Below are 9,231 nucleotides of genomic sequence, written 5' to 3' on the forward strand. Positions count from 1 at the left end.
TTAAAACATTACCTTATCAGTTATGAATGCACTCAGCTATAAGCAATTTAGAAAAACTAACAGTCACTTAAACCAGTGTGGGCGGGGGGGAGGTATTTTTCTCACGAACAAGAAGAAATCTAGAAGCAGGAAGTTTGGAGCTCGAGCAGCCACTCAAGGATTGCATGAAGGACCAAGGACCTTGGTATCCTTTCTGCTCTGCCATCACTGGCCTGTGGCGCCACCCCTCCAACTGCAAGGCGGCTGCCCCAGCAGGCAGGGTCTGTGACAGGCAGGCAGCGGCACAGGGGCCAAAGGGTTTTACTATTCTGTTCATAAAGGGTGCTCTCCCTAGGGGCTAATCCTCTATCTCACAGGCCAGAGCTGTGTCCTATGGTCACTCCTAGCTGCTAGAGAGACTGCATAAGAGAATGTTTTAGCTGGGCACATAGCCACGCCAAACAAAATCCAGGAAGAATGAGGCGCAGGCATTGAAGAGGAAATGAGCAGCGTCTACTACAATTACAGATAAGCTTCGTGTCCCCTTGACCCTCTCTCCCCTGTAGCCGTTAATTCAGGCCTCGTGGGCATTTTTACTAAGCTCCTCACCAGATTCTGAAGCCCCCTTCCCCACAAAGTTTGAGGACCACCTCCACACTTACTGTGCTCATGCAGAGATTAGCTCTGGCTTTTAAGTGTTCAGTCTAGTGAAGCCGTCATAGTTGTCCAATCAATATTCACTCTCATCCTCTTTCCTCCCCCTACAAGTCACCCAGAAAAACCCAATCTCATTTGCTATAGACACATCTCAAGTTTGGCCTTGCCCAGCATACGACACTGGGTAGTGGAAAATAATTGGCCTGTTTAACAAATCAAAGCCGCCCTTCACAATAGGACAACCTGCCACCTCTGACAATATTTCAAGAATGTGAAATACTGGCCCGAACCTGAAGCCATGCTGCCTTGCCTGAGATGACAGCGTCACCCCCAGGCGACCTGCTGCCTGGAATAAGGTTTGCTTGTGCTCTGCAGACACATTCACTACTGGGTTAGGGGGGAAATGTGATGGTGGGCAAGTGATCATCACCATTAAGTGGAAAAAAATCAAGAGAAAAACAGCACACAGTTTTCTATTAGAAAGTGTAGACCTGTGCAAAAAAGAAAAGCAGGAAGGCGAATCCCAATGTGCAGCCCAGGAAACATCTTGGTGCTGAGAGTGATTATGTTTATTCCATTTTGGTTTTGTTGGGAAGGGAAGGAAACTTTCCAAAATTTTCTACAAAAAAAATTTGTATTACTTTTAGAACTAGTTTATGATTTTTTAAAAATCTGTCAACGTATACTGTCATGAGGAATCATATGATAATTTTTGGAAGGCCTCTGGTGGGTCAGCTCACCCAACCCTATGCCATATTTTATCTGCTTATCTGGTCTTTGCATAAAATTAAATACCAACTGAGGAAGACTTCAGCCAAAGCAAGGGTGTGACCGTATAGGTAGGGCACCATGACCAGGCTGCCAGCTATAACTGTAGCATTTTAACAACCTGAAATCATTCAGATTTAACGGGAAAACAAAGTCCCTGTGATTTCCTAATTAAGAAGCTACAAAAAGAAATGCAGGTTAATTACTCAGCAACCATGCTGCACTCAGCTACCCTGCACCCAGCAAAAAGCCAGCTGTCCTCTGGGAGGAACCAAATGCCAAGACCCTGCAGCATAGCAGGCAGCCAACTGTTAAGAAAACTTTTTCCAACCAGGGTCCACTTTTGGCAAACCCCTGCCTACACTCACCTCAGGAAGCCTCTGCGGCTATCAAATAAGCAAGCTAACACACAGATGAAAAGGCAAGTCTACACATTGGATGCTGTTAACTTAGGGCCGCAGCTGAACTATGAGTCAGGTCTGGAGAAGTGACTTCCTATCTAAGACTCTACTCTCTACTCGTCTGTCCTCTCTAGCAAATGCTATGGCCCTGCTGGAATCAGCAGCCTGGCTTCTCCTACAACAAAGCTGCCCCAGGTCAAGATGGCAGAGTAGGTAAATGCTGTGCTCACCTCCTCCCAGGACCACATCAAAACTGCAACTAAATTACAGAACCACCTGAAGGCCACCTGAACAGAACCCCTCTAACTAAGGAGGTACAGAAGTTACGTAAGACTGGTAGGAGGGGTGAAGACTCAGTGTGGCGATTAGCAATCGAGAGGGATATTTCGGATTTGGAGGTCCTCTCTGAGGAGTGAGAGGCCCCGAGCACCAGTGCCAAGGAGCGCCCACCACACTGGCTGTGACAATCAGCGGGGAGACAGTCCAGGGGGTCTGCGGGCTGCCGTAAACCAGGCATCCTCTTAAACAGCCCGAGCATAGACTCACTCTCCCACATACATGTGCCCTAAGCTCCAGAGAAGGGGTAGCAGCTTGAAAAGCACCAGGGGAGGAACTGCATGAGAGGCCAGAGGGGCAGCTCTCGCCTGGACTAAAGTGCCAGCAGCGCCTCTGGCCCTTTGCTGACTCTCCCCCCACACGCCTGACACCAAAGCTTAGTCTCCATCAACCTAGCTAGCACACTCTCACCCCACCCTGGCGATTCTCTGAGACCCCACCCCACAAAATGTACACATCTGGCCTGAATTTCTTTCAGAGTCTAAGCCATACAAGTGGCTGGCTTGGGCCCAGCCTGTGAACTTTCCTAAAATCCTCAAGGGTCCCAAACCCCAAATAAGAATGGCCTGGCTTCAGTGTGCCCTGTACCTCTTGCTAAATGGCCCCAAGCCCAGCACCAGTGCCAGATGGTTTCAGTCACAGCATAACCATCCCAGGGCTGGATACAGGCAATGGCTGACCTTGGCCTGCACAAGAGGCCCAAACACCTGTGCTCACAGACCACACAAAGCACAACCAATTAGCACCACAAGTAACACACCCAAGAATGGACTCGGCACGGGCCAGAGTCCCACTAAAGCGAGTCCCACTTTGTAGGGTCGGCCCCTGCTCAGCAACTTCTCTGCTGTAATCACAACCAGTCCTCACAGCCCACCAGCCTGACTGTCAATCCCACCCACTGATGTGCCAACAGCAATTAGTCTCAAATACAACAGGAGAGCAAACACAACCACACAAGGGACACCCCTGGAGCACCCAGCTCAAGTGAACAGGAAGACTGCACCACTGGGCCCCACAGGGCGCCAACTGCATAAGGCCACTCTACCGAGACTGGGAGATGTAGCAGCTCTACCTCATACATAGACACAAACACAGGGAGACAGCCAAAATGAGGAGACAAAAAACATGTCCCAAGTGAAAGAACAAAACTCCAGATAAAGAACTAAACACAATGGAGGCAAACAATCTACCAGACGCAGATTTCAAAACACTGATTATAAGGATGCTCAGCTTAAGGGAAGTATAGGTGATCTCAGTGAGAACTTCAACAGAGAGACAGGAAACATTAGATGATGCAGAAGATCAAGTCAGTGATTTGAAAGATAAGGTAGCAGAAAACACCCAACTGGAACAGCAAAAAGAAAAAAAACTCAAAAAATGAGGATAGTTTAGTCCTGGCCAATGTGGCTAAGTGGTTACAGCGTTGGTCTGCACAGGTTTGATTCCTGGTCAAGGGCATGTACCTGGGTGGCAGGTTTGATCTCCAGATCCGGTCAAGGCATGTGCAGTAGGCAACCAATTGATGTGTCTCTTTTACAATGATGTTTCTCTCTCTCTCTCTCTCCCCCCACCTTCCCTCCCTTCTTTCCACTCTCTCTAAAAATCAATGGAATAAAACATCCTTGGGTGAGGATTAACAACAACAACAACAAAAATCAGGATAGTTTAGCCGAAACCGGTTTGGCTCAGTGGATAGAGCGTCGGCCTGCGGACTGAAAGGTCCCAGGTTCGTCGCCGGTCAAGGGCATGTACCTGGGTTGCGGGCACAATCCCAATAGGGGGTGTGCAGGAGGCAGCTGATCGATGTTTCTCTCTCATCGATGTTTCTAACTCTCTATCTCTCTCCCTTCCTCTCTGTAAAAAATCAATAAAATATATTTTTTAAAAAAAATCAGGATAGTTTAAAGAAACTCTGGGACAACATCTAGAATAACATTTGCATCTTAGGAGTACCAGAAGAAGAGAACAAGGGACTGAGAACCTATTTAAAGAAATAATGACTAAAAACTTCACTAACCTGGAGAAGGAAAAAGATACACAAGTCCAGTAAACACAGAGTCCCAAACAAGATGAACCCAAAGAGGCCCACACCAAGACACATCATAATTAAAATGCTAAAGGTTAAAGACAAAGAGAGAATCTTAAAAGCAACAAGAGAAAAGCAGTTAGTTACCTATAAGGGAGCTCTCATATGACTGTCAGATGATTTCTCAACAGGAATTTTGCAGGCCAGAAGGGATTGGCACAAAATATTTAGTGATGAAAAGCATATAACCCAGATTACTCTATCCAGCAAAGCTATCATTTAGAATCAAAGGAAAGATAAAGAGCTTTCCAGACAAGAAAAAGCTGAAGGAGTACATCACCACCAAACCAGTATTACAAGAAATGTTAAAAAGACTTCTTTAAAAAGAAAAAATAATAAAAATATGAATAGGAATATATAACAAAGAAAAAACTCTCATTGATAAAGGCAAACACATAATAAAAGCAGTGGATCAATCAACTATAAAGCTACTATAAAGGTTAAAAGGCAAAAGTAGGAAGGTCATGTATAATTATGACAAAAGTAAAAAATAAATGCGGAAGGGGTAAGTAAAAATGGTAGTAATTTTAGAATGTGTTCAAGCTTAGTGACCATCAACTTAAAATACACTGCTATAAACATAGCTTGGTATATATGAAGCACATGGTAACAAAACCTAAAATCTACAAGAGATATACAAGAAATAAAGAGCTGTTTGGGGTTTTTTTTCTGCCTCCACAGCCACCATGGCTCCCATGAAAAAAACTCGTGGCGAAGGGGGGCAAAAAAAAAAAAAGAAGCAGGTTCTGAAGTCTACCCTTGACTGCACCCATCCTGTAGAAGATGGAATCACGGATGCTGCCAATTTTGAGCAGTTTCTTCAGGAGAGAATCAAATGGAAAAGCTGGGCATCCCAGTAGAGGGGTTGTAACCATTGAAAAAAGCAAGAGTAAGATCACTGTAACGTTTGAGGTGCCTCTTTCCAAAAGGCATTTGAAATATGTCACCAAAAAAGTATCTGAAGAAGAATCTACGTGACTGGTTGCTCACAGTTACTAACAGCAAAGAGAGTTACGAATTGCGTTACTTCCAGATAAACCACGATGAAGAGGAGGAAGAAGAGGAGGATTAAAGCTCATTTATGTGGCAAATTTTGTGTGAGTCTTGAATAAAACTTGGGAACCAAAAATAAAATAAAATATAAAATAAAATAAAATAAAATAAAATAAATAAAATAAATAAAATAAAATAAAATAAATAAAATAAAATTCTGTAAAAAAATAATAAAATATAAAATAAAATAAAATAAAATAAAATAAAATAATAAAGGGAAGGAATCCAAACACAATCAGTGACCAAGAATGTTGAAGAGAGGCAAGAATGCATCATCTAGTACTAACTCTCACTGAAGTCTTTTTTTGTGCCCAGCACTGATATAGGCATCATGAGGAACAAGCCCTTAAAGTAGTTAAAATCCAGTTTGGAAACCGTTTGCAATCCCTGAGAGAAATACATCACCTCTACAGTAGTCTTGTCCGGAAATTAAAGCTGAACGTGACCAGACCACAAATCTAACTTCTACTTTACATGAAATATGGAAAACAGGAACATGTGAACATGTTAAATGATACCATAGGAATACGATCAGCAAAATCCAGACTACAGGAAACTCTATAGGACAAACAACCTGGTTTCTTCAACAAATAAATTGCAATGAAATAAATATGGAGGAAGAGACTTTAGATTAAAAGAGACATAAGAGATATACCAACTGATCTGTAATGCCAGATCTTATTAGTTTCTATTGAAACAAACAAACTTAGAAATATATATCATTATGAGGCAACTGGAAATTTGAATACTAACTAAATATGCATTAGAGACTTGTTGATAATTTTTAAGTTATAATAATGGTATTATGGTTGTTGTTGTTTTTTTAAAAAAAGAGTTCATTTTCATTTAGAGGTATACATTGAAATATATGGCTGAAATAATACGACTTGGGGAATTTACTTCAAGATAATGTAAGCCAGGAAAGGCAGTAGGTAGACATACTGACTAAGTATAATAGATCATAACTTTGTAATTATTGCAGTTATATAAAGGGTAAGTGGAGGTTCATTACAGTATTCTCTTTATTTTTGACATGTTTAAAATTTTCCATAACACAAAGTTTAAAAAATAAACCTAGATTTAAAGACTGACACATTCAATATTCTGAGAGAAAAGTTAAAGTAACAACTATAGGGCATAGATTATAAATGTAACAGATTTTTAGGTGAAGGAAGTATTCCAATTCAATATACATTTACTGAGTGCCTACTCTGTACTAGACTCGAGTTCCTCATCTATAAAATGGGACGTTAAAAAGTCTGCTTCATCTGGTTGTTTCTAAGAGGAGATAATTATTACACATACCAAGCATTTAGAATAGTATCTGGCCCTGGCCGGTGTGGCTCATTGGTTAAAGCACCGGCCTGTGCACTAAAGGGTCACAGGTTTTATTTCTGATCAAGGGCAAGTATCTGGGTTTCAGGTTCTCCCCAGCCACTGTCAGGGTGCGTGTGGGAGGCAACCAATCGATATGTCTCTCTCTCTCTCTCTCTCTCCCCCTCCTCCCTTCTTCCCTCCCTCCCTCTCTTTTTCTCTCTTCCTTTTTCCCTTTCCCTCTTCCCTCCCTCCCTGCTTGTGCCTGGGCTGAAGCAAAGGTACTCAATAAATGGTAGCTTTAAATAACTATGCAATAAATATTAAGACTCATTTTGTTGTTGAGAAAACTGAGGCTCAGAAAAGTAAGGTAGTTTGTCCAAAAGGTCACTACCAGAAGAGGTGGAGCCTGAGTTTCAGAATCAGTCTGCCTACCCTCAGGCTGGGCTCCCCTGGGCTTGCCACAGGCAGAAGAGCTCTGAGACCACAAGAGTATGAAGAATGAAGGTGTTAGGGAAGAAATAAGCTATGACGCTTTGAACAAAGAAAAGGAATAAGGTAAGGCTGAAAGGAGTAAGGAAGAATACCGCCCTGGCCGGTGTGGCTCAGTTGGTTGGGCATCATCCCATGCCATGCACAGAAAGGTTGCCAGTTTGATTCCCAGACAGGGCACATGCCCAGGTTGCTGGCTCAATTCCCTGTAGGAGGCATGCAGGAGGCAGCCAGTTAATGTTTCACTCTCACATTGATGTTTCTCTCTCTCTCCCTTCTCTCTCTAAAAATCAATAAAAAAATCTTAAAAAACAAAAACAAAAAAGGAAAAATAACATTCAATACCTCAGAAATGCCATTCCAATGAAGTTCAGGGCAAATTCTTCTAATTAAAGACTGATTCCACAGCTGTCCTTGGGGTGACCTCACTGATTCAAGTAAGTAGCCACAGGGTTTCAGAGGGAACTATTTTAACTCTGCTTTCCATAATAAGGATTCTGGATTAAAGCTTCCGTTAGTGAAGTTTGTGGGTCAGTCTCAGAAATTATTTTCTTGGCTGGATCCCAAGAAAGCCAGGCCATCATTCCAGCAAGGAGGTGATCAGTTTTGCATTCCTACCCAATGGGAGGCTTCTTCCCAGAGCTTGCAAGTCATACCTGTAAGATCTATAACCTGGGATGCTCAACCTTCCCCTAAAATCTGTTCTAGTGCTTATTTAGGGAAACTACAGTGTTGAAGATGGCTGTCCAGACGACACCCAGAACACACTTGCACCCACAGAGGAGACCATTTCTCCAGTGAACAGGTAGATAAAGGTCATCGCTAGATTTGCTGCCACTTCTACCATCAGAGCTTGGGGAGCACCTTGTGGTGAGGGAGCTATGAGAGCCCCTGAAATTCCTATTCTGGCCTGGCAATTCTGTTCACATGATGGAGGGGCACCACCGACGAGCACATTCCAGAGGCCTTTGTGGTGGTGCAAAAAGAGGACTGGTCATGGCCTGAACTTTCCATTCAAGTCCTGGCCCTTTGAAGGCCACAGACAATCATTTATCTACTTGGCTTCCTTGTTTACGAAGAAGGATAACAGAGAACCTCACTGCACCATGAAAATGAAACATGGGAAAAGCTAGACAAAAGATTGACTCCTTACACGATTATGCGAGCCCCGTGAAGGCAGAACTAGATCAGCTCCTGCAGAACAGGGATTTTGAGGGTCTCTGACCTGTTTGCCCCTAGAGGCAGAAGGCAACAAGGCAACTGGCCTGTGCGTTGGTCAGGCCTGGGTTTGATTTCCGACTCTGCCAGATTATCTTCAATTTTCCATAGTCCTAGCAAAATAAGCCTTGTCGACCCCTCACTATCTTGGCTGATTGGAAAACAAAAATCCAGATAACCTGGGAGCCTCATTTTGCTTTAGAGTTTCAGCCTCTTTACATGAAAATGTACCACAAAAGGGCTGATGTAAACTTTCTGTATTTGAATTTTCTTCCTCATCCTGTTCTCCTTATTTCTCTCCTTGCAGGTAAGTATGATAATTAACAAGCCCCTAAAAAGAGAAGGAAGAAGGAGGTAGGAGATACAGACAAAGGAGCCTAGGGAAGATCTGCAACCCGGATCATCAGCTTTTACAGAAACAGCACTGGGTTAAAACATCAGACAGAGCTAAGGACCATATGGGCTTGGTCTGCCTGACCCATGGTCAGCATGTTCTTCTTCATAAGGCCACAAAGCAAGGTTCAATAAAGAATTAGCCATGCCCAGCTGGTGTGACTCAGTGGTCGAGCATCATCCCATGCACCAAGAGGTCACAGGTTCTATTTCCAGTCAGGGCACATGCCCGGGCTGCAGGCTCAATCCCCAATAGGGGGGGTGCAGGAGGCAGTTGATTGATGTTTCTATCACTTTCCCTCCTTTCTCTCTAAAAATAACAATAAAAACGTATTTTTAAAAAAGAAAAAAGAATTAGCCATAATGAAGGTGGGGCATTGGGGGCAATCAGATCTGGGCTCAAACCCCTGGCTTTGCAATTTATTCACCCCAAGACCTCAGACCAGTTACTTTATCTTGGATTTAAGCCTTTGTCATCTCATCAGTAAAATGGGAATATTAACTAACACTGTAGGACTGTTATGAGAATCAGAA

At 43.2% G+C, this 9,231-nt stretch overlaps 1 pseudogene; it reads left to right on the forward strand.

Moving 5' to 3' along the window:
* The first annotated feature begins 4,731 nt into the window (after positions 1–4,731).
* LOC102263724 lies at positions 4,732–5,320 on the forward strand (annotated as a pseudogene).
* The last annotated feature ends 3,911 nt before the right edge of the window (positions 5,321–9,231 follow it).

Source organism: Myotis brandtii, unplaced genomic scaffold (assembly GCF_000412655.1).
Source record: "Myotis brandtii unplaced genomic scaffold, ASM41265v1 scaffold314, whole genome shotgun sequence".
Classification (NCBI taxonomy): Eukaryota; Metazoa; Chordata; class Mammalia; order Chiroptera; family Vespertilionidae; genus Myotis; species Myotis brandtii.